We start from the raw sequence: 26316 nt of genomic DNA, 5'->3' as shown, positions 1-26316 counted from the left end.
TCCAAGAAAATATGGCCATGGCAGGTCTGGGAGTTCACAGGGCTTCAAACAAACTCTAACTAGCAGGGGTTGCCAGAATGCCCTCTCTGGTTCTGTGTTTCAGCCTTCGAGGCCTCGTCTCTGGACTTACCCTGTCCTCTCCGTGGGCTCCTTTTCTCTGCATCCCTCCCATTCTTGATTATACCCAGTGGTGCAAACCTACCATCTTAAAAGCCACGAGGCTCGGCACGGGCCTTCCTAGCGAGATAGAATCATAGTTAGGACAGTAGCTGTTTTCCCCAGATGTTTTTTTTCAATGGAAATATTTCAGTGGTAAACAAAATACCCTCAAACGTCCTCCTGCGAGCAGAGGCAGTCAGTTAAGTAGCTCCCATGATGTAGCTGGAGCGCATCACTGCACCCATGGATTACACTTGGCAGTGTGTCCTTCGGCCAGCTGCATGGCTCCCAGGAGATGGAGGGGCAGTTGCATGGGGAAGATGTTAGGGAGGAGGGCAGGGGGTGATTGATGCTTGTGCAGCAGCTGAATTTCCAGGGCTGGGTTTGGGCTTTGCTGCTTTGAAGTCACAACCCACCTGCTGCTGCTTGGACTTGCAGTGGTGAGCATGACTCAAATCTGGAAGGGGGCTGTGGTGACTTCACTACTGGATCAGAGGCAGCGCGGAAGCCCTCTGGGGTGGGCGTGGTTGCTGGAGTAGTGTTCATTGATGAAGTGGATGTGAGGTGGATGCTGGTGTTCTGGGTCACTGGGGTTTGCCAGTAACGTGGGAGACATTTTTATTACTAAAAAAAGAAAGAGCTGTGGTGGCAAAGTACTGTCCAAAACAAAGGCAGATGATACTAAATGAGTTCAGTCTGACATGGAGGTCTTTGGTTTTGTGAATTATTTACCTTTAGAGATCTCATGGTCCAGGGCCAAGCCTTTTCCAGGGGTGCCCCAGGGGCTTCTAGGAGTTTAAGAGGTGGACTCAGAAAGGATGAAAACCCACTCATTTCCAGATGAGGGAAATAAGGTCTGAATTAGTTTTCTGTTGCCGCTGACACAGATGACCGCAAACACAGTGACTTAAAATAACATAAATCTGTTTTATCTTATGATTTTGTAGATGAGAAGCCTGATACGAGTCTCAAAGAGCTAGAATCAAGGGCTCTGTTCCTTCTGGGGGCTCTAGAGGAGAATCCATCTCTTTGCCTTTTCCAGGTCCTAGAGGCTACCCAACTTTCCTTGGCTGGTTTCCTCCATCTTCAAATCCAGCTACATTGTAATCTCCCTCTGACCACAGCTGATAAAGGTTCTCTGCTTTTAAAGACCTTTTTTTTTTTTTTTTTTTTTCCATTGGACCCACCTGGATAATCCAGGCAAACTCTCCATCTCAAGATCCTTAAATTAATCCCATATGCAAAGTCCATTTTGCCATGTAATGTAGCATATGCATAGGTTCTGGAGATGAGGACATAGACAACTTTGGGTACCATTATTCTGTCTACACGCAGGTCAGACAAGTGTGACAGTTTATCAGGTTTGCATGGAGGTTAGTGGCACAAGTCAGCCCAAGGATCCAAGTTTCCTGACTGGTCAGGGCCCAAGTCTGTTCCTTCCCGCTGTTTGCCACGGTGCATTATGCTTGGCAGAGGTTGAGTGGTCTCTCTCACAGGCTGTACTCTTCACTGCAGGCAGTCTGTCCCTGGATAAGAGGCGGTGGGCATGAGGAGAACAGAGGAGCCACCCTTTCCTATGGGGAAGCAGGGGCAGCAGCATGGGAGCAAGGGGTGGGTGGCTGCGCTCTCCACGTTACCTTTGTGGGTAGGAGTTCGTGGTGACTCTTAATCCCGTTGTATTGGTAGTCTGTTCTTGTCAAGCCTTCTGTGCCAAGGAACAGAGACACAGGTGAAGTGGCTGAAATGAAGCGGGTGCGGTCTGTGGAGATGTTCATTATGGCTGCTGGCTGCCGCCGACCTTTATTGAGGACTTGGTGTGTACCTGAGAGGTACCCACCAATGCACTTGTTCGTGCTCTGAGAAGCAGCTCTGGGATGTTTCTGTCCAGTGCCACCACATTCCTCCTTAACATAGACCAGATCTGCTCCTCTGTGCACACTTCCTATGGAGACCTCATACCTGAAGCTTCCCTCTGTTCTGCTCAGCACCTCACAGCTTCCTGGTTCAGTCTGTGTGTCTCAATTTCTGATTCCTGGGAGATGAATCTGCATGGCTGAGCTCGGCCAGGTGTTGACTTGGAGGTGGAAGAGGGGCACGGTCACCTGGGTCTGTGAGTGAGTAGATGGTGATAGGTGAGTTTACTATGCAGTGGAGGCCTTGCCTTATTCAGCCGATGTTACTGTGGAAATGCTTTGCAAGTTGAATTTGAATTCGTTTTAAAAGACTTTATTTTAAAATAATCTCAGACATACAGAAAAGTTGCCAGAATACAAAGAACTCCTATGTAGCCTAATCTTAATTCATCAGTTATGAATATTTTGCCACATTTGCTTTATCGTTCTCCATTGCATATTATCTTTTGAACCATTTGGAAGCTACACACATCATGCCACTTGACCCCTAAATAGCTTCAGCATGTGTTTCCTAAGAACAAGAACATTCGTCTTTGTAATTACAGTTCAATTAGTAAAAACAGGACGTATGACATTGACTTACTATTACTGAATATACAATTCATACCCAAATTTTACTGCTTATGACAGTAACGTCCTGTACAGCCATTCTTCCCCTGACCTAGGATTCAACCCAGGATCACGCACATTTTATTCTGTTGTCACGTCTCTGTCATCCCCTTTAACTGGGAATGGTCCCTTTGCCTTTTTTCTTTTTTTTTGTCTCTGATGACATTGGCTTATACTCTTAAAAAATGTCCGTTACATCCTAGCGATTTGGATTTGTACGATAATTCCTTGCTAGGAGATTCCTCATGATTGGATGAGTTTCTGTCAGAATGCTTAAAAATGATGTTTTGCATCTTTCTGCGTTTGTCACATCAGGAAGTGCATGATGTCATTTTGTCCCCACACTGGTGACCTTAGCTTTGACCCTTTGGTTAATGTGGTGTTGAGCTTGTATAACGTAATCTACGTGTCGCAGAGGAGGTGAGCATTTAAAGAGGACCACCTCCTCCTTTAAAGTTACGTCTGGTTTGCAAGCGTTTTTTGTACATGGGACTTTCCTGAGGCGGGCACCCTTGTTCTCTTCAGGGTGTGCTCCTGAGTGTAGGTGGAAGGGCTGATGTCCTCGGAGCCCACGGAGAGGAACAACTTGCCTGAGGTAGGAACAGAGCATCATCTCTGCCCTTGTGGCAAGAGTACGGTCTACCCTGGAGACAGAAGTACAAGAGCCTGTGAACACTGAGGTCCCTTTGACTACATCTGGCTGTCCTGGCTGCCTCCTAATTATCTAGGAGCAGAAAAGACAGATGAGGATGTGGAGAAATCTCTTCTCTGTATGTGCTTGACAGTTCTCTCAATGCAGAAGATGATTGTCTAGGCTGCTGTCACTGCATTTCTCTTTTGACAGTCTCTTCTCTTCTGACCTTGAGCTGCTCGGGTTTGGTCAGCTTGCATGACCAAACGCTACCAGGAGTGTTTCACGCTACCAGGAGCGTGAAAGCTCCTGGACTGATTATGGGATTCCTAAGACCTAGATGGTTGCTCCTGGACCATTATGGGATTATGATCCGGATTCCTTGTAGATGTGTTTCTCAAGACTCAGGAGGCTGCCATATGGGAAAGATGTGCTGTTCAGAGCTCTCGACATTTTCAGTTTGATTGTGGCCAGTATTACCTTGATTTAAGCTTCTCAAACTTCTGCTTTATGAACTGTTTCATATTGGACATTTGACCTTGCTGACCCCTAGAGCTGTTGTTCCCACTTCTTATTAGGAAGCAAACAACATGACCACATGCAATCTATTTTAGGGACAGTAAAATGAAATAAAAAATAGGGGAAAGGTACTTTAAAAAATGAAATATAGGGCTTCCCTGGTGGCGCAGTGGTTGGGAGTCCGCCTGCCGATGCAACGGACACGGGTTCGTGCCCCGGTCCGGGAAGATCCCACAGGCCGCGGAGCGGCTGGGCCCGTGAGCCATGGCCGCTGAGCCTGCGCATCCGGACCCTGTGCTCCGCAACGGGAGAGGCCGCAGCAGTGAGAGGCCCGCGTACCGCAAAAAAAAAAAAAAAAAAAAAAAAAAGAAATATAATAAATGATCACAGATACTCATGCGTAACAGTACATCTTGACTCTCCTACCTCGTATGCTGCTAAAATTTGGGGGGAACATATACAGGGGTATGACACAGCCCCTGACCTTTAAAAGAAAGGATGTGGCCTTTCTTTTCAAGGGAATGTTATAAAGATTAAACTGATTTGTGGATTCATTTTTTTTCTCAAATAGTGTTTTGATTTGTTCTGGGTAGTTGTAATGCCTGAACTTATTTGTGGGGTTATCTCTGCATGACTTGGGACACATTTGTCCATGTCATCAGAGGAATTGTGACGGCAGGCCTTCACCACATCCCAGAGACAGCTGGTTGGAAAAATAAATATGTCTGGCCATATATTCCCAGAGGTTGTGCTTATGCCTGAATTTAAGTAAAAATTATAGGCAGCCTTAAGACAACTAGATTTGGAGACATTCCATCTTCCCCAAAAGAATGTTAATAATGTAATTCTGCTGATACCAAGGCACAGGATAGGCCTGTGCCTTGGTACCAGCAAAAGCGTCTTAGAGTTGTGTATGTTCTTAAGTTGTAAAGACACTGATAGATGTCATTTGCTTTTCTATCTATGGAATTTTTGCTTGAGGAAGGGGCTTTGGCTAAGTATGCATCACCTTTTTCACACTGAGTCCTCTGCGGCTAATACTGAAATGCTAGATAAATGTGGTCTGGTGGTGGTCGTGTTGGGGAATAGGTGTTGGGGAGAGTATGGGAAGGGAAGCTGAGGTTGATGGACGAGGACTAAGATGCCCAGGAAATGTGAAGAATAAGGTTTTGAGAAGAGCTAGAACGAATTAAAACTAATATACTGGTGCCTCATTTACTTTGGTATCTTCCAGGAAGGAGGAATTCAGTATGAGTGAGTTAGCTAAATAATTGACGTTTCCCCCTGTTACAGGCGAAACTATTCTGTTTTTCTTGCACATGTCTGAAGTACATTATAAACTTTCCCTCTTAAGAAGTAGTAGATAAGTATTATAATTTTATCTTTTCCCCCTTGTGACTCGGAATTCTGTGCTGACTTCAAATACTAGCTACTCTACAGCCTGTTAGGGTACGTGGGTTGTTCCCCTCTCTGATATGTCGTCTCTCATTTGACCATCTGCCTCAGGAACCCCTGTCTCTGCGCTGTTCTGATAGTACCATGGCTTCAGGCAGGACTGAAAGGTCCCAGAATGTACCCAGTAACCAAGGTGGTATCAGTAGATTCTGGCTCCTAGGAACTGCTCTCTTCCGTGACCTCAAGCACATGAGCTTAGCGATGGTTGTTTTGCTTCTGCTTGGAGGCTTTTTCTCATTGCCCAGGGTTGATGGATGGCTGTTCTGTTCCTGGGTCCTAACTTACAGAGGCATGATGATATGGAGAGGCCAAGACCATTGAAAGATGATTTTTGTTACGTAAATTTCCTGAGAAGAGGGACCTTGCCACATACCCCAGGGTAGTCAGGAGGCAGAAGACGGGAGGGAGGAGAAATCCTTGGCCAGAGCCCTTATCGGGGTTTCCACAGGAAAAGCAAGGCAGGGCAGAGTAAACAGTTTCAAACTGGCTAGTTTGAATAATCCTGGTGGGCTTTGGGCAATAGGGGTGGTCTCTAGGTTCCTGGTACCTGGCCCTTGGTGTGTGAGTTGGATAAAGGAAGTGACGGGGGGGGGGGGTGTAGAGTGTGGATTGGTTGGCTTGTATATGAGCCATGCTCTTGGCTGAGACTTTGCTCTCTTCTAAGAAGTGGCCGGCCCTGGGAAGGGGTGATCTCCCCCGAGGGTTGTAAAACCCCAAAGGGGCTTTACAAGAATATGGAAAAGAGGAGAATAGTTAATGTAGTTGACCCTGTGATGAACGGATGCCACACAGACAAATCCAGACTCTAAGACAACACAGTGATAACAGTGGCCTTGTAATAGATGGGTCGCGGCTGCCAACTGCCCAACTTCCAGATGGCTGTCAGATTACTCTGGGGTCATTACCACCCTTGGCTTTAACTCTGTAGTGCTTGGAGCTTTATGACACTGGGAGCCTCACTTCTCCTTTCTGCTAGAAAGTGGGGTCTTCATCATCAGTTGAGAGTGTATCCTGTGTTCTTGTTCAGGAATGTACTTCAAGTCAGATGAAGCCTCATTTCAGGAGGGGGAAATAAATAAATAACCAGCCTCTGAGAATTGGGGTAGGGGAAAGCTGTGTTGGTGGGGAATTTGTTTTCCCCTTAATTTCTGGTATGTACGTACATATTTCAATAAATGGCTAAATGTCTAACACATTGTCATTTTATGAGCAAGCTAAGTTATCCAAATGCATCTTTTAACTTTTATTTACTATGTAGGTAATTTGTGCTATTACAGATACATTAGAAAATTCAGATCAGTAAAAGAAAATAAAATTGCCCTCATAATCCTGCTATCTGGAGATATCCTTTGTTTTTTTTTTTACCTTCATTTAAAAAAAAAATTTATTTGGGCTTCCCTGGTGGCGCAGTGGTTGAGAGTCCGCCTGCTGATGCAGGAGACACGGGTTCGTGCCCCGGTCTGGGAAGATCCCACATACCGCGGAGCGGCTGGGCCTGTGAGCCATGGCCACTGAGCCTGTGCATCCGGAGCCTGCGCTCCGCAAAGGGAGAGGCCACAACAGTGAGAGGCCCGTGTATCACCAAAAAAAAAAAAAAATATTTATTTATTTATTTTTGGTCATGTTGGGTCTTCGTTGCTGCGCATAGGCTTTCTCTAGTTGCGGTGAGTGGGGGTTACTCTTCGTTGCGGTGCACAGGCTTCTCTCATTGTCGTGGCTTCTCTTTGTTGCAGAGCACAGGCTCTAGGCATGCGGGCTTCAGTAGTTGTGGCTCGTGCGCTCAGTAGTTGTGGCTCACGGGCTCTAGAGTGCAGGCTCAGTAGTTGTGGCCCACGGGCTCAGTTGCTCCACTGCATGTGGGATTTTCCCGGACCAGGGCTCGAACCCCTGTCCCCTGCACTGGCAGGTGGATTCTTAACCACTGCACCACCAGGGAAGTCCCACCTCTGTTTTAAAAGTAATTAACTCTTCAGTATATAACTTTCCTTTTGTAATTTTTTTCCAAACATTTTCCTCCATTGCTTCCAGAAATTTTGAAATTCTAAATTGTGAAATTTCCAAAAATTGTGAAATTCATAAATGAAAATGTGCAAATAAGGTTTTATTTTGCATTGATCTCTCCCCAATAATTGCCTTCTGTTATGGTGGAATTCTTGTAATCACAGAGAACTTTGTCAATTCTGAAGTCTGTGATGACCCTTGGCAGGTGATCTGAGGTGGTGCTTTGGAAAGTGCAGTAGCCCAGGATGATGTTCTGGCCACCTTCTAACTGTGTTACATTGGAGCACTCAGAGTGCTGGTGCAGCTTTCCTGTTGGGGTGGAAGAAGGATTGGAAATCTGGAAATAACTCCTTGCATTTACCTGTGTTCCCTTCTGCCTTCTTTGGAACCCTGGGTTAGGATGTTTGTAGCTGGAGAGCCAGTTAATGGGTATAACTCACGATCTGGGAAGTCTGGTTCCTGAGCAGCTGTTGGCCAGCTGCAGCACTGGTAACTCAGCAAGTGATAAACTCTCATCTGAGAAACTTCAACTGTGACAGAAACGGCAGAGCCACGCTGCCCGACAATTGTCACCCAGATCTGGGTTCAAATGTTGCCTCACCATCTAATGGCTGCGTGAGTGCAGGCCAGTTAGAAAGCTCCTGAGTTTCATTTTCCTCATCTGTAAAATGCTGGTAACCTACCCACCTGGTAGGGTTGCTGTGAGAAGGGAACTAAACAAGGTAATGCAGGTGAAGCATCTGTCCCCACGCCTGGCTCGTAATAATCGTGCAATAAGTTACTGTCTTCCCATCTTCCCTTGGTTTTCTTTTTTTTTTTTTTTTTTAAACAAGTATAGGATGAATTTGAGCATGTTATTGTCAGGAGTGAATCTGTTCTAAGCTTACCTTACAAAAACTTCTCCCAGATCTACACAGCGTCGTCGCCCCTCTTACTCTCTCAGGTAATAAGCTGGTCCATCATAAGGTGGGCTAAGTCTAATATAAGGAAACAGCACTGAACCTCCTTGTCTACAAGAAGAGAGGATGCTGGTGAGGAAGGCTGTTTTTAGATCTGTCTAAATTAGCCCTCCCCACCCCCGTCAGGGTGATGCTGGCATTCCTTTATTGCCAGGAAGACAAATGGTGGGAGGCCAGAGGAAAGCAGACCAGCCAGGAGGTGTCACGCGCACTTTTATCCTCAGTGCTTTTAGCATCTTCAATTATCCCAGGGGTCCTGAGACCCCTGAGCTGGTGTGTTCCCTCAGAGTTGGGGTGGGCGTGGCCGGGGGGGGGTGCCCGGCCCTGGAGCCTTCATTCGGGGACTGACCCTCCCTAGGGCTGAGGTCCTGGGCTCTTGGCAAAATTGAATTACAACCTCTGCTTATGGCTGGACCTCAGCTGGCAGGGTCTTGGGGGTTTTAAACAAAAGCATGAGCCTCTCCAGAAGTGGATTAGGGAGATGTCCGTTCAAGCAGGGGATTTGTACATGTTAATTCTCAGAGCAGATATCTGACTGTGAAAAGGACCTTGTGACCTTATTTAGAAAAAAGGCTGCACTTTGTTAACCTTTATTCCCTTAAGAAGGAAAAATCATTACATGGCAGAGGTTTAGGCCCCATAGGAGATTTTCTGGATGATTCTCCATTTTAAGAGTCATGCTTCCACAGATAGGATAAAACTCTCAGGAACTTCTGACTGTCCCCACTGCATATTCTTTTTGTTGGGGGAAAAAAAAAACATTCTTTCCTATCCTAGGCTTTTGTCCCTTCCTTCCCAGTCCTAGCAGATAAGAATTAAACAACTTTTTTTAAAAAAAAAAATATTTATTTATTTTTGGCTGTGTTGGGTCTTCGTTTCTGTGCGAGGGCTTTCTCTAGTTGTGGCAAGTGGGGCCACTCTTCATCGCGGTGCGCAGCCTCTGCCGTTGCGGAGCACAGGCTCCAGATGCGCAGGCTCAGCAGTTGTGGCCCACGGGCCCAGCCGCTCCGCGGCACGTGGGATCCTCCCAGACCAGGGCCCGAACCCGTGTCCCCTGCATCAGCAGGCAGACTCTCAACCACTGCGCCACCAGGGAAGCCCCTAAACAACTTTTTTAAAGGAAGAGGAAAAAAGACAAACATTTGAAAAGACATTGCCCTGTCTCCCAGCTCCCCATCCCCCACCCCCGTGCTTATTCAATACAGGTACGTGGTGAGTAGATTCTGAGCAGATTCACAGAAAGGCAGGTGCACGAGTGATGTGGGCCTCTGACATTCAGGCAGCTCAGCTCCTCCTCTGAGCCTGCCTCAGATGCCGCTCCCTCCTGACGCCTTCCCCAGTCACCCCATCCCCAGCTGAGCCCTCCTCCCTCACTGTTCCTGTAAGGTTGTTGACATCTATTTCCAAGAAGGCAATATGGGGTAAAGGAGAGCGCAGCCACATGGAATTGGAAGACCTGAGTCCAGATGCCGGCTTCACCACCTCCTAGATGCAACTCTGAGCTTCTGAGCCTGAACTTCCTTCACTGCCCTTGAGTTATACTGTGCCGGCTCGTCTCCCAGCTAGAAAACGGAAGTCCCGGAGGACCAGGATGTTGATGTTGGTCATCCTGTTATTTCCAGTCATTTATTTAGTCATTCATTTCTTTATACAGTTACCCCCTTAGGACCCAAGAATAGAGAGATGAACTTGGTGCATGTGGCACATGGTAGGAATTACAAACTGCTCCTTCCCCCGCCCCTTCTTTTTCCCTGAGTGACGTGATCCACATATAGTTGAGGGAGCTTTGGATATTTCTTCCCAGAGCATTAAGTAGAGAGGAGAAGAACATGGACTTCGTGTTGACCCTGACAACACCACTTCCTTTTCTTTTTAATTGCATGAGAGATTCTTTAAATTCTGTAGGGCTTTACAGTTTTCTGAAGTTTCACGCACACGATTTCATATAATCCCGTAATAACCTTCCCCCCAGCCTCTGCAGTACACCTTGCCCCCACCACCACTGGTAACCACTAGTTTCTTCTCTGTGTCTGTGAGTCTCCTTTTTTGTTTTTTCACTAGTTTGTTGTATTTTTTAGATTCCACATAGAAGTGATATCCTACAGCATTTGTCTTTTTCTAACTTACTTCATTAGCATAATGCCCTCCAAGACTATCTGTGTTGCCGCAAATGGCAAAATTTCTTTCCTTTTTATGGCTGAGTAGCATTTCATTGTGTATATATATATATATATATATACCAGGTCTTAAAAGAATATATATATACACACATTATTTTTCATGTTCTTTTTCATTATAGTTTATCACGGGATATTGATTATAGTTCCCTGTGCTATACAGTACGACCTTGTTGTTTATCTATTCTGTATATAATAGTTTGCATCTGCTAACCCCAAACTCCCAATCCACCTCTCCCCCCGACCCCGGCAAACAGAAGTCTGTTCTCTGTGTCTGTGAATCTGTTTCTGTTTCGTAGGTAAGTTCATTTGTGTCATATTTTAGATTCCACGTATAAGTGATATCATATAATATTTGTCTTTTTCTTTTTTTTTTTTTTTTATTCGGCACGTGAGCCTCTCACTGTTGTGGCTTCTCCTGTTACGGAGTGCAGGCTCAGCGGCCATGGCTCATGGGCCCAGCCACTCCGCGGCCTGTGGGATCTTCCCGGACTGGGGCACGAACCCGTGTCCCCTGCATCGGCAGGCAGATTCTCAACCACTGCGCCACCAGGGAAGTCCTGTCTTTCTCTTTCTGACTTACTTCACTTGGTGTGATATGATAATCTCTAGGTCCATCCATGTTGCTGCAAATGGCATTATTTCATTCTCTTTTATGGCTGAGTAGTATTCTATTGTATATATGTACCACATCTTCTTTATCCATTCATATATTGATGGACATTTAGGTTGCTTGCATGTCATGGCTATTGTGAATAGTACTCCTTAACATAGGGGTGCATGCATCTTTTTGGATTATCGTTTTGTCTGGATATATGCCCAGGAGTGGGATTGCTGGATCATAGGGCAACTCTATTTTTAGTTTTTTGAGGAACCTCCATACTGTTTTCCATAGTGGCTGCACCAGTTTACATTCTCAGCAACAGTGTAGGACAGTTCCCTTTTCTCCACATGCTCGCTAGCATTTGTTATTTTTAGACTGTTTAATGATGGCCATTCTGACTGGTGTGAGGTATATACCACATCTTCTTTATTCATTCATCAGTTGATGGACACTTAGCTTGTTTTCAGTTTACAATTGTCAAGGTATGGAAGCAGTCTGGGAAATGCCATTCCCATAGGAGGCTTTCCTAAATTGAGTGGTAAAGTGAGACTTCCCAGTTGAAAATTTTCCTGCCCTCTGCCAGGGTAAGCAAGGATGAGAAGGGGATCAGGGCTTACAACATTTTTTTTTTTTTTTTTTTTTTGCGGTATGCGGGCCTCTCCCTGTTGTGGCCTCTCCCGTTGCGGAGCACAGGCTCCGGACGCACAGGCTCAGCGGCCATGGCTCACGGGCTTAGTTGCTCCGCGGCATGTGGGATCTTCCCGGACCAGGGCACGAACCCGTGTCTCCTGCATCGGCAGGCGGATTCTCAACCACTGCGCCACCAGGGAAGCCCGGCTTACAACTTTTAATGAGATGGGTACAAATTGAATGCATGGGACAGAATTTGAAGTGCCTCCTTAAATAGAAAGGGGACGTAGAGAAATATGAAATGCTGGGGTTTCAGACGGACACAGCTGTATCACCTATTCCACTGGAGAGGGTAAACTATTATTACTTTTCCTTTTTCCAGAAACCATTTTGTATGTGAAAGCCCTGAAGGACCACATTCCACTTAATCCCTTTTATTACCAAAACTGTACTTTGCAGTGAGGGGGCGTGTGGCTGGGTACCCCTTTCAAGATTGGAGCCTGGAGGCATCGGGCTGTTTAATTGCATGTTTGTCTTTTGGCTTCTTTCCAGTCTTTCATCATGGATGACCCCTTATCTATAATTTTTAGGTTAAAAAAAAAAGTCCTTTTCCTCTTTTGCATGTTTTATGAAGCTAAACAGACGATGATAATGATCTAAGCACTAGCTTTGGAAAGCAATTACAGTGGATGAAAAGGGTCAAGATAGATCCTACCACAGATGTCAGCCTGTGGAGGCTGTGATTCCAGGCATCACCATGGTCAAGTTGACCAGCCTGGCCAGCTTAGCTGGGCCTCCTCTTTCTGACTGACTATCCCTATGGATGTCTTCCACAACTGCTGGTGTTATCTATGTACAGAGAGAACTGCCCCATTTCCTGGGGTGAGGTATATGAGAGGCTTACTTCTCAGAAGGTCTACGTGACTGTGGTTCACAAGTCTGGTGGTACCTGAGAACCACATGTACAACTTAGAGAGAAATTACAGGGAACCCCATCTCCTGAGATTCTAGCTCATTAGGTTTCAGATGAGGATTGGAATTCACCTTGTTAAAGAGTCCCCTATGTGTCTAAGATGCTGAATCAGGACTGAGCATCACTGACCCTCCTCACCCTCACTGCTCGGAGTGGGCCATGGGTCCAGCTGCATCTGCATCAGCTGGGAGCTTATTAGAAATGCATACTCTCAGGCTCCACCCCACCTTCCAGCATCAGAACCTACTGTTTAACAAGGTCCCCAGGTGATGTGTGTGCATATTAAGGTTTGAGAAGCTCTGCCCCCATATGGTCATGTGATATGATCACTGCTTGATTGTTCTTGGCAATGGAATATCGATTCTATACATTTATGTCTTTAGTTTACCAATACCTTCCCTCTTGAGGATTGGGCTATGATTTGCATAATCTAATTTAAAAAAATTATGTGAATCACCTCTATGCATTATAACTAAGTTTTAGTTGTTTTGCCTTTTATTGTCGAGTACACACACACACTAATGTTTCATTTTAAATATACTTAACCTGTAAAATGAACTATGTTCTTTAGCCAAAGAAGAAAGATTCTTTGCTCTCTACTTTCATTATTCCTGCCTCTCTTCCCTGTGCTGTGAAGCAGCCTCTGGCTGTTCACATGGAGGTGATTTGCTCCTCCTTTGGGCTATGATTTTCCCCTAGTGTCTGACTATTATTGCACTTGCCTCAGTGTGCTGGAATTTTTGTGTACAAAAATGAGACCCTACTTTTATTCATGGCTGCATCCCCTGTGTCTAGGGCATACCTGATGCATACTAGGGGTTCAGTAAAAGTTCATTGGCAGTGTGGGGGGTAAGTGAATGCGTGCCATCGAGGATGGAGGGATTCTGGTGTACTCGTGAGTGTGGATGGTATTAGTGCCCTTGTGTTTCCTGTCTTGCTCCCTTCCCAAAATATCTGGGCATCGACAGTGAGGATTACTTTGTTTTCTATTGGAGATTGTAGTACTTGATTCAAGAAGATTAAACCTATGGAGGTGAAAATTAGGCTCCATGGGTGGATCTTTAATTAGGTTGTTAGGATGGCCATTTAGAACATCTCTGGGTGACTTGTATGCCTATTGGTGTTTTTCTCAGCTCCTTCTGGAAGTGTCCTGCTATGAACTGATGGTTCCTGCTTCCTTAGATGGGAAGAAATCTGTTTCCAGGTCCAGCTGTATCTTTGGGTTGATGACCTTTGTAAATGGTTCCACAGAGTTCTGTCCTAAAGTTGCAGCCACCCAGAACTCAGCTAGCCTTGGGTCAGTTAGAGATAGCAAGAGCCTCATTACAGTATGAATTTTTTTTTCTCCTTAGGATGGCTTTATGCCAAGAGACCCCACAGTCAGCTTAATATAACCTTAAGCTACTCAATTGAGAAGATACATTTATTGTTGAAAATTGTAAGAAAAGGAATGCATCTCGGTATCTTGGTGTCCATACAAGTTCTTCTTTTGGTGATGACTTGTGGGTTCTTCTCTGTATTCCACAGCACCTGGCCCCTCTTTGCTGATGCCCAAGAACTGATGACCTTTCACTTGCTATTTGAAACTAAGGACATCCTAAGCTTTGTGTCTTAATTGAGAAATTAAAAGTGTAGAATTTTATACCTGTTGTAAATGTAGGTAAGAATTAGATTTTTGTTTTTAAAGTAAATGCTCTGGTTCTTCTATCTAACCTGAATTTGCTTTTCGTAATGTCTCTTGTGTACGTTTATGATTTTGTTTGCATTTTTTCGGCACAGTGGAGCAGCCCCTAGCATCATCCAATGACCTGTAAGATTTATGTTAAGAAGACTATGTCTTTGAGGTCATTAACACAGGCTATTTATTTTTTATACCCTCAGTAACTATTTGAAATTTCTTACAAGCTCGTGCACAAACCCTGCATGGTTGAGGTGAATGAAAGGCGTCTTTGGCTTTCCAGGGAGCTGGGATAATGAGAAGCGGTAGTACTGGGTAAAACTACTGTGAAGGGTTAACTATTGAAAGTGAAACCAGCAAGCCGGCTCAAACAAGCATCCCCCTTTTATCCAGCTTCATTGTGGAATGAGGTATTTCACTTTGTGTGAACATTTCAGAGAACAGTTTCTTACACTTGAAAGCTCTTGAACTTAATTCATTTAAAACACTCTGGAAATCTATCTAAATATTTCTTGTGTTTCTTTCTTTCAAATTAGTGTGCTAGAACAACGTTTTTCCTGATAATTCAGAATCATCATCATTTTATAACTACTCTGGCACACCAGTAAGTGATTTGAGTAGAACTGTTGAATCCTGCAAAAACAGGTCCCCAAACCTCTTGTGCAGTTTTAGTGCCGAATCTTGGAGTCTTTTAAGCTCCATCGTGGTTAGCGCTCACCTCTCTCACTGTCACCGTGCCTGTCCTTTCTTGCCTTCTTAGTGGCTACTTACTATCTGGCAAAAGGGCCACTTGGCAAGTATTTTGGAATTAAGCATATGCAATGGTCAAAATTTTTGAGTTCAAGTAAGAGGGACTTGCTTTCATCAGAAAGTGTGTTGAGCTATTGGATAATGTCTTCATCTGCCTGAAGAAATTTTTTTAGATGTGCTTCTGGGTTGCTGGCTCTATACTGGAGAGCTGAGATGGCCACAACTCTGACCTGTGTCTGAATATATGTCACAGGAATCCAAGATATAGGTCCTGGTGTCAAATGATCCCCAACACCTGGTGAGATGTTTTCTGCAGAACTTACTTTCTTTTTTATTTTATTTATTTATTTATTTTTTTTTGTGATATGCGGTCCTCTCACTGTTGTGGCCTCTCCCGTTGCGGAGCACAGGCTCCAGATGCGCAGGCTCAGCGGCCATGGCTCACGGGCCCAGCCGCTCCGCGGCATGTGGGATCTTCCCGGACCGGGGCACGAACCCGCGTCCCCTGCATCAGCAGGCGGATTCTCAACCACTGCGCCACCAGGGAAGCCCAGAACTTACTTTCTAAGAGGATATTTTTTTTCCCCCTAAAGTTGAGGGTTTTTTATGGATAAATATTCGTTACTGATCCATTAGATTTCAGGACGAGTAGGGGGAGTATGTGGAGGGGATGAAAAATTGTTAAAAGAAATTTGGCAAAACCATTCAAGGAATTAATAGACTCTGGAAAGAGCTGTGTAAAGGTTATTGTTAAACAGAGTAGAGGTCTGTTGATGGAATATAGTGGGCTCTTAAGTCATTGGTGATTAAATGACCAGTGAAAGACAGAGAAGATTGGATCTTTGCTGCTAGTACCTATTAAGACAGAATTACGGACATGCCATGCCGACTTTATGGAAGATTCTAGGGATAACTTGATGACAATATTTTTTCCTGGGCCTACATTTATATTTGTAGTCTGATCTTTCTGTTCTCGGAGATATTATTTTTACTTATTACAAAAAATTGAATAGAGAAATGGCCTGGATATGACTTGAAGCTAGGCTTCCATTTAGCAAACATATTTTGAAATTGAGAAAAAGGTGATCCAAAAGTGCAAGTCATTAAGTGTATTTTGCTAAAATTTGCCATTCCTTTAACATTCTTTTCTCAAATTCTTTCAAAATTGCAGCTCAGGTGAGAGTAAGAGGGATGAATGTCCAAATGGATGGTAGCCATCGGTGGTTTTTTCATGTCTAAAATGAGTGCAGCAGGACTTTCCTGGCTAAAATGGCACCACATACCACACTGGGGAACCAAATATTCATTGTCTCTCATGTGCTCAAAAAATAGGGAGGTGCATTGTGGTTGGCCTCCATACCATGAAACAAAAGGACACCTTCGCTGTGGATTTAAACAGAGATCCAGTTGGGCAAGGGCAGTCTGACTTGCCTTTGGACTCGTGGTGCTGAAACACAGCCAGGCTTACAGCAGGCAAACCTAAAATGAGGCAAAGGGAGAAAGATTATGTTACACAAAACATGCTTAGAAATGGCTGAGACAGACCTGGAATTTCTGCTGTGGCTCTCCAAAGTTCTCACTTGGAGTTGGACACAGTGTGACATTCCTTCTTGAGGGAGTACTGTTGGGAAAGGAATTTTTGCCTCAGTTGAGTAACTTTGCAACATGCATAGTCTTCTTGAGCAGTTAAAGATGCAGAAGAAAGATAGCATTGTTTCAAGACAGTTCTCGCAGGCCATTCTTGGCCATCTTTTCTGAACCTGCAGGCCCTACCATGGTCCATATTTCAACACGATTTTGATCATCAGAATTTGGGAACCTGAGGGGGCTTGCAGTCTTGGCAAAGCACTTCCCTTGCTCATTACTAGTGCCACTGAAAAAGGCATTTTGTGTGTGTTTGGAAGTTTAGATATATTCTGCTTAATTAAAGGTACAGTGTGCCATGGGCATGTCAGAGATCATCCCAGTGAGCAGACTGTGACCTTTTTCAAAAGGCAGAGACAGACTGGGGTAGGTAAGCCCTCCCTCCGTGCATTGTTTAAGAAAAGGAGATTTGTCTCTACTCCTTGCCTCCATTTGGCCGAAGGACGTGGGTTGGGCCCTCTGTTGGCATCCTCAGGGCTATACAAAGTCCCTTTTGTTCCCCTTCCTCCTGAGTCAGTCACATGTGTCTCTTGGCCTGGGTGTGTCAAACAAGCCTTTGGCTGAGGCCACGGGGAAGGCCGGGGTGGACATCCATGACTGGCCATTGAGAACTTCTGTCAGTTCCGTCCCTGCTAGGCTTGCACTGAAGGGGGCCACCCTTCCGTGAGGTTGCTTGAACACGACCCTGAGTTTTTGATCGGATCCTTCCAAAATGAAGCTTGTACTTGCACTGCCCTGGGAAAAACCTTAATTCTTGGTTAGAGCTTTTCATGATTCGGTCACCCTCTGAATTGTAAGGTCACCTGCTGCAGTTCAGGTTATCTAAGTGGCAGAACTGACTGCAAGTTATCCTTGGGAAAGAAAAGACACAGTGAGGGGGATCCATCCACGCTGGCGCGAGTGGCCCTCCCGAAGAAGTTGTCTTTTCTTTAATTGCATGTGATTATACCAGCAGGATTTTAAAGTGGTAAATGATTTTATGCTGTACCTAATGAAGGCATACTGATCTTTCTGCAGTTAATAGTTTTTAAAGGTCTATTTTGAAGAATCTCGTGAATCAGACAACTGGTTTTGGAGAAGTTGATTTCCAAGGTCGCTGACTAATAAATGGGCGTCATGTCTGTGTAGGGTCAAGTAGTAAGACACTGGCTGAAAAGCACTGAAGTGTAGTTTGGACAGAGTAGGGTCAGTGGCATGTGGTGAGGCTTTGTGGTCTGTTTTGCTCTGTTTATCCTAGGCCTCTCAGGGGCCCAGTGGGAGACCCGGTGACAGGTGGCTCCGCCTTCAAGAATGGGGACAGTCTGGGGAGTTCCCTTGTGGTCCAGTGGTTAGGACTGCACACTCTCACTGCCGAGGGCCTGGGTTCAATCCCTGGTTGGGGAACTAAGATCCCACAAACTGTGCAGCACAGCCAAAACATAAAAATAAAAAGAATGGGAGGGTCTAATGCATGGATTGGAAGGCATCATCACAGCTTTCCTCAGCTGCATGAAGCTTTACAGAATTAGGGGTCTACTCCCCCAGACAAGGCTGTTTACTTCCTTATTTTCTTTTAAAAACAAGCCCTGTTTTTCCTGGGAGACATTGTAGTTTGAATTTTCTAAATTGACAGCTTTTCTTAAGTGCTTTCAGAACATGGAGTTGCCAAAAACAAATGCTAGGATTCCTGGCTTCCTCTTCAGGGGACATAAATTGAGTTTTTAGGCTTTGAAGTTTCTGAGGAAGGTTGTCTTTGTGACATAATGGGAAAAGCAGTGGGTAGGGGGTCAGCCAAGATGGCAAGCCTGTGTCACCGACTGGTGCCTGACCTTGAGCGAGTCACTCTAGGCGCTGGGCATCAGGTTCATTGCCAGGAACACTGGGCCTGTGATGGCTGGGCTCTCCTGAAATGATGAATTTCAGAAAGGAATCCATTGCACTCTGGACACTAAAGTTGGTTATCACAACTCTCTTGATCCATAAAGACTCATGTTGTATCATCTGTTGCTTGGCTTCCAGCTCAGCTGGAGGACAAGAGAGAGGGCTGGGATCAATGGCCCTGGATCCAGGTTTGGAGATGGAATTTGGAAACATGAACACATAGGCAGGCTGTGAGAACTGCCACTTGTAAAATTGCAAGTCAGCGTGAAATATAAAGGCTGGGTGATAAAGGGTCTTGGGCTCTGCTTTCATGTCACCTCTGTCTCCCTTCCTTATTCTTGGATTCCTGGTAACAACTTTGAGGCTAATCCTTTCATTTTAGGTATCATAAAGCCTAGAGATGGGTTGGAGGAAAACAATTTTGTAAAGCCTGGAAGGTTTTTACTTTATAGCTCTGTGTGCTGTGTTGTCAAATACTACTCTATTAGCTGCCTCCTCTTCCAAGGCCAAGTGCTTTATATACCTCATGGCCTGGCCATGCTTATCCATATTGCCTGAATTTACGTGGCCAGTTTTTGAGCTACAAGAGAGTAAACACACTCCCTCGATAGCCATTTAACACATCTCATTTATTTCTTTTTTAAATTTCAGAAGTAATGTGTTTACTGTAGATAATCTGTGAGATGTGGAAAAATACAGAGAATAAAAATCACCCACTCCGAGTGAAACAAATGGGCTGACCCTCCTCAGAATTGACCCCGAATTCTGTGTCTGAGGTGCTAAGATCTGAACTAATGATCCCCAGGCACCTGGGATCAACAAGGACTTAACTCATATCTTGGTGTGGTTTGTGTTTATCCTACTCTGAGCTTGAATCCTCCACTTACTGCAACTTTTAGCACTGACTTGTCTATTTAACCCAAATGTGCTTTTATACATTGAGAGACTTCTTAAGTGATTAGTGGATTTACTCACTGCCACCAGCTTCTAAAGCTTCTTAGGCAAGTGATTTTTTTTTTTTTTTTTTCCCCCCCTGTGGAGTCAAAAGGAAATCAGAGTGCCCGCCTTCCTCCTTAGCTTTTCCCTTCTTGGAAATTCCCAGGCATCCTGGTGGCCATGCGTGTGCCCTTGGCTGTGCTCTGTGGAGCTTCCATTGTATGCTCTGCCTGTTTCTTCTCCTGGCTGTTTTCCAGCTGGGGCCTTTCTAGAAGGGTTTTTTCTTGCTCTGAATTTCTTTTCACCTTTTATTGGTTCCTTCTCCTCTATAATGTGAGCTTGTCTGAGGACAAGGAAGAGGAAGGAAGCCTCACTTAGCTTGTAGGAGCAGGTGGCTGTCCTGTAGCGGGGCTCACACTACTTCCCCAGTTGTTCTCTCTTGACAAACCTCCCTTTGATTCTTAGTTTTCAACAAGCTGTACAGTATCCAAGACTCTAGAATCTGAATTGGGGAAAAGAGTACCTGGGTTTCAGTTCCACATCTGCCTGTTTTTTGATAATTGCATTCTTGAGCCTTTATTCATCCATCAATATGACTCATTGTGTGTAAAGCTCGTGAAGAAACTGTGTAGAGTTGTAAATTTGCAGAGCTTTTCTGTTTTCCAACTGTTCTTTCTTTCCTGGCATACAAGGTAGTAGCCCTAGGTTTTATGTTTTTGCTTAACTCTGATGGACCCTCAAGTAAACGGAGATGGATACCATGTTTACAGATTCGAAGACTTAACATTAAGATATCCCCTCCCCAAACTGACCTAAAGGTTCAATGCAATCTCAGTCAAAATCCCAGAAGGTTATTTTTTTAAAAACAATCTTAAGACATCAACAAACTGATTGTAAAATTTACATGGAAATACAAAGGCCTCGGAGTAGCCAAAATAACTGGGGTGGGGGGAACATAGCTGGAGGGCTTAACACTATGTAATTTAAAGGTTTACTATAAAATAGCATAAATAAAAGACTGTGTGGCATCCTGTAAGGCAGACATACTTGATCCCTGGAGCAGGCTAGAGAGTCTAGAAACAGACCACAAATCAGTGGTCAACCGAGGGACTTCCCTGGTGGCGCAGTGGTTAAGAATCCGCCTGCCAATGCAGGAGACATGGATTGGAGCCCTGGTCTGGGAAGATCCCACATGCTGCAGAGCAACTAAGCCCATGCGCCACAACTACTGAGCCGGTGCCCTAGAGCCCACGAGCCACAACTACTGAGCCCATGTGCCCCAACTACTGAAGCCCGTGTGCCTAGGGCCTGTGCTCCACAACAAGAGAAGCCGCCACAATGAGAACTCGGTGCACTGCAGTGAAGAGTAGCCCCCGCTCACTGCAGCTAGAGAAAAGCCTGTGCACAGCAACAAAGACCCAACGCAGCCAAAAATAAAATAAGTAAATAAATAAAATTTTTTTTTTTAAAGTCAACAGATTTTCACCAGAGAGGCAAACTAATTCAATGGAGAATGAATTGGCTTTACAACTAGTGATGCTAGAATAATTGGGTATCCATATGGAAAAAAGGGAACCTGGATTCTTAGGCTGTACCATGTTTAAAAAAACCAAAAAACAAGATAGATCATAGACTTAGTGCTGATTGCTCATTTAGATAGACTCTAATAGTTGATTTTTTTTCTTTTGTAATCAGAGGATTACATTTTATTGTAATCATGTAATCATAAGGGAGGAGAAAGTATGCTAAATGCTGAGAAGGTAACAGAAGTTGTTTTTTCTTGATTCTGGACCGTTCTTAACACTGCCCTCTTTTTGTTGGGTAGTAACACAAACAAAAAGCAAAACCCCAAAGCCATGTTTCTTGGTGGTACCTTCAGAGAGTAGATTTTGGTTCTCCTATTGTCCTCCTCTTCTTCTTATTTTGCAAGTGAATCTCACTTTAGCTTATGCACAGTGCTCAGGAAAAGTTGTCTTAAATCTTGTTTACGTTCATTTAAACAAACCTATTTTAAAATGTACTAGGAAATCCTGACATTTAAATAATCCTGTGGCGTCATGTTAGTAAGCAAGGACTCCTCCTGTTTAGCCAGTGTTCTTCCGGCAGTTCTGTCCTGGGGTTCTGCCCACTGGAGTCCACCTGCCCTCTAATTGGGGTCTGGGGGTGGGGAGCACAGCTCGTGGGTGAGTCCTCACTCAGCTCTCTAATTTCTCTGGGGGCCCCAGGCTGGAGCACTTCCTGGACTTCTCCCAACCACAGTGTCGGCTCTGTCTTGTCGCACAAATGTTAGATGTTAGGTGAAACTTCAGTTTGATCCCTTCCCAGTGCTGGGTTAAGGACTGCTTTGTGACATTGGTAAGAAAGCAAAGTAAGGAATTCATGACTGATGTGAGGAAGGGTGAAAGAAGTTCTCCCTGCACCCCACTTGCCAATCTGTGATGTACAGTGTGGTGTCTTCTCTGCCTCTGTGGAGGGGAGAAATCTGCCCCTTTAGGCATCCTGAACTTGGTCCTTAGGTTAACCCAAGGTCATTGAATGCTTTGAAGCTAAGGACATAATGGCTAAGTCAGTGACAGACATAGGACCATTCTTTCCTTTATTGTTTTCTTTTTATTGAACAAGTATTTAGAGAGCTTTTACTTTTCGGCATTGTTCTAGGTGGGGGGAACTCTGTGTTGAACAAGACCCATAAAGATCGGGCCCTAATGGAGCTGACATTCTAGTTCCTGGGGTAAAAGCTTCCTGGTGCATTCTCCCTTGACAATTTCTTGAAGCACTCAGCTCAAATCCAGCCAACGATGATCTCCCTAAGAGGAAGGGACTTCTCTGTCCTCTGAAATCATTTGTGTGTGTTGCCGGGTCTAAGAGTGTGGCATTGTTACAGCACATCATGTCATGGCAGTTTCTGGAAGAGCTGAGGCTACCCTCCAGAAAACTGGACCGTGTCATACCCTCTTTTGAGTGTGGTGGGAGGAGAAGAATGAGGAGACTCTTCAGGGGTGCCGTCTAAGTAGGGAATGTTCAGCAAATACTTATTGAGCAAGTTCATATCTGCATGGGATAATCACACGGGTCATACTACAAACATGTGATTGGAATCCAACTCTTCAGATGACCTTTTTGAACTCTGAGGAACTCTGCTGAATCTAGGTGAGAGCCCTCCTGCCAGGAGAACTTTTAGTTTGTTTCTGGAGCTTTCTTTTTTTTTTTTTTCTTTTTTTAAATTTATTATTTATTTATTTATTTATTTATTTTTTTGTGGTACGTGGGCCTCTCACTGTCGTGGCCTCTCCTGTTGCGGAGCACAGGCTCCGGACGCGCAGCCTCAGCGGCCATGGCTCACGGGCCCAGCCGCTCCGCGGCATGTGGGATCTTCCCGGACTGGGGCACGAACCCGTGACCCCTGCATCAGCAGGCAGATTCTCAACCACTGCGCCACCAGGGAAGCCCTGGAGCTTTCTTAATAGGAAAGCTCTCCCAAAAGTTGGGGGAGTCTTAAATTGGCAGGGCGTTTGAAACAAGCGACATTGTGTTGTGACCTTTCCCTGGGGTCTTGCTTGCATACTTTGATGTGGCAGAAGCAGGCATTGCTCGGTAGTTATAAATAACTATGCAACTGGAGAGTTACACTCTAGGGCCCCAAGTTAAAACAGCTGATTCCACTTGTAGAGCCAGAAAAACATCTTTTTGAAATCATGTGTGAGTAGAATAGCATTCAGACAGGATATTAATCTTCCTAGAAATTATACCAGGAAAGCAGAATGCTTCCTTTGAACCCCACACTACCATCCCCTCCACTTCCCCCTGGTTTTGTTTTGTTTTTGGCTTGTGTATTTGTTTGTCCATGTAGCATATGTGAAATGAATGAACCACAGATTATTTTTTTGTATTTATTGGTGACAAACACCTTCACTACTCTTTAGCTTAAAAACACTTGCTGAGCTGTGCTTAAGTAACTTAAGGGTCAGCAGGGACCTTAAAACCATTTAATCTAGTGTGTCCTAAAGAACTGACCCATGAATCATTCTAAAAGTCAACAGGAGAAAAAATAATAAAGGTACTTTCTATTAAGATAAATTTATTCATAGAACTACCATTTATTGAAAGAATATCCTTCCTACTTTTTAGGTTTTAAAATGGCTGTTTTTAATGAAATGATGGTTTGAGGTTGTTTTCTCAAGGGAGGACCTTGAAGACAAAGCTATCAATCAGCCTAGTTTGGGAAGGGCTGGGGATTTTCTGCTGTGGGCTGCCAAAGTTTGGTAACCACCATGTAGTTGAAACCCCATTTTTTTTTTTTTTTTTTTTTTTTTTGCGGTATGCGGGCCTCTCACTGTTGTGGCCTCTCCCGTTGCGGAGCACAGGCTCCGGACGCACAGGCTCAGCGGCCATGGCTCACGGGCTTAGTTGCTCCGCGGCATGTGGGATCTTCCCGGACCAGGGCACGAACCCGTGTCTCCTGCATCGGCAGGCGGATTCTCAACCACTGCGCCACCAGGGAAGCCCTGAAACCCCATTTGATGCTTGAGTTGTCCTTCTGTTGCCAAGTCCCCATCCAGTAGGGGTGTCTGCACTGGGAGCCCCCTGCCCCACGGCTGGTCCTCCTTTCGGCAGCTGTGGCTAGTGTGGGAGAAGAATTGTTCTGTGGACCTTTTGTAATCATAACCCAGGAAAATGCCTGGGAGGCAGAGCACACGTGGGTGGGGAAACGCAGGGTGGGCTTTGGGTGGATGGTTTGATGATTGCTGTGGCCAAAGCAGAAATGCCCATGAGCTTGAGTTAGTGCCACGAGTTAATTGTGTGGTAATTAAATGCTAACATGGTTGATCAGAGGAACTGTGTAACTGAGGTGTAATAAAATGTGGCATGCTTAGTAAGCAATTGAGTTGTCTTCTCGAGGATGTAGCTAGCACCAGGCAGGAGAAGCACAGATGTCTTTAACAAGCTGGATTTTGCACTGTTTTGCCCCTTTATCTTCTAAGGAAGATACATAAGGTTTTTCTCTAAAGAAAGAGCCCAATCCCCTATCATCCATAACTGAAAACCAGATTCATAATTTTATATGAAATAATCTTTATAGTACTTTGTTTTTGACATGCAGAATGTTTACTTGTTATCCTTCGTGAAATTTCAAGGTTTTCTTTTTATTTTGGTTGTAGATTTTTGGACTTTTTTTTTTTTTCCACTTCTTATTAGGGAATCAGTACGATTCCATGTAAATTCTTTATACTGGCTCTCTGAGTAAGCCTTAATTAGTATATTTGATCGAGATAAATATGCTACTTAATCATGGTGGTAACATTAAATACAGTATCTGATATTTCCTTCTAGATGAATGGATATTAAAGCCCTATAGTTGGTCATTAAGTAAATTTTTTTTTTTTTTTTAAGATGTGGGCAATTTGAAGTAAAAGTGACCAAACTGGTATTGAGTTGAAAAGAAATTTAGGAAATAAGTTATTTTTAATACATTTTAACTTCTTTTTTTAAAAAAAATATTTATTTTATTTTTTGGCTGCGTTGGGTCTTGGTTGTGGCACGCGGGCTCTTCATTGTGGCATGTGGGATCTTTCATTGCACTGTGCGGGCTTCTTTCTAGTTGTGGCACGTGGGCTCAGTAGCTGTGGTGCGTGGGCTTAGTTGCCCTGTGGCATGTAGGATCGTAGTTCCCCGGCCAGGGATCAAACCTGAGTCCCCTGCATTGGAAGGTGGATTCTTAACCACTGGACACCAGGGAAGTCCCTAATACATTTTAACTTTGGACAAATGATAAAAAGTAAAATTTTTATAACTTAGTTTACTTTCTTAAATTTCCCTTGAAAATGTGGGTCCAAGCTCTGAGCATGAATTTTTTAGTTAGTGCAAAATTATTGGAGGCTTATGTTTTCCTTGTTAGATTGTTTTCTGTGATACTTTTAGCCCAGTGAAGGTATGCATATAGCCATTGCTTTCTCCTTCCTTCTGTGAATAGAATATTCTATTACTTCTAATCACTATTCTCTACTTTAATACTCCTGCACGTACATGTGATGGTAAGAGTGAACACTTCTTTTCTTTCTTGAAGTATAGTTGATTTACAGTGTTGTATTGTTGTATTTCAGGTGTACAGCAAAGTGGTTGTTATACACACACACCCCTATAATTTTTCAGATTCTTTTCCATTATGGGTTACTACAGGATATCGAATATAGTCCCCTGTGCTATTCAGTAGGTCCTTGTTGTCTATCTGTTTTTTTGTTTTGTTTTGTTTTTTTGTGGTACGCGGGCCTCTCACTGTTGTGGCCTCTCCTGTTGCGGAGCACAGGCCCCGGATGCGCAGGCTCAGCGGCCATGGCTCACGGGCCCAGCCGCTCTGCGTCATGTGGGATCTTCCCGGACCGGGGCATGAACCCGCGTCCCCTGCATCGGCAGGCGGACTCTCAACCACTGCGCCACCAGGGAAGCCCTGTCTATCTGTTTTATATATAGTAGTGTATACCTGTTAATCCCAAACTCCTAATTTATCCTTACCCTTTTCCCCTTTGGTAACCATAAGTTTGTTTTCTATGTCTATGAGTCTGTTTCTTTTGTAAATTCATTTGTATCCTTTTTTTTTGGATTCCACATATAAGTGATACCATATGACATTTGTCTTTCTCTGTCTGACTTACCTCACTTAGTATGATAGTCTCTAGGTTCATCCATGTTGCTGCAGATAGCATTATTTCATTGTTTTTTATGCCTGAGTAGTATTCCATTGTATATATGTACCACATATTCTTTATCCAGTCATCTGTCTATGGACACTTAGGTTGCTTCGGTGTCTCAGCTATTGTGAA

The 26316-nt window shown here is 44.4% G+C and overlaps 1 protein-coding gene across 7 annotated transcripts in view; it reads left to right on the top strand.

The window, feature by feature from the left end:
- TLN2 (talin 2) overlaps positions 1 to 26316 on the top strand; it is a 463505-nt gene that overhangs the window by 91458 nt on the left and 345731 nt on the right. For 2 of the 7 annotated variants that reach the window (XM_067029736.1, XM_067029735.1), the window contains exon 3: positions 2145 to 2291. The exons of the other annotated variants lie outside the window; for them this stretch is intronic. The gene's annotated coding sequence lies outside the window, so the exon portion shown is untranslated. The remainder of the gene's footprint in view (positions 1 to 2144; positions 2292 to 26316) is intronic. 7 annotated transcript variants of the gene reach the window in all.

This window comes from Kogia breviceps, chromosome 3 (assembly GCF_026419965.1).
Source record: "Kogia breviceps isolate mKogBre1 chromosome 3, mKogBre1 haplotype 1, whole genome shotgun sequence".
NCBI lineage: Eukaryota > Metazoa > Chordata > Mammalia > Artiodactyla > Physeteridae > Kogia > Kogia breviceps.
The sequence above is the reverse complement of the archived record's forward strand: the minus strand, read 5'-3'. Positions and strand labels throughout refer to the sequence as shown.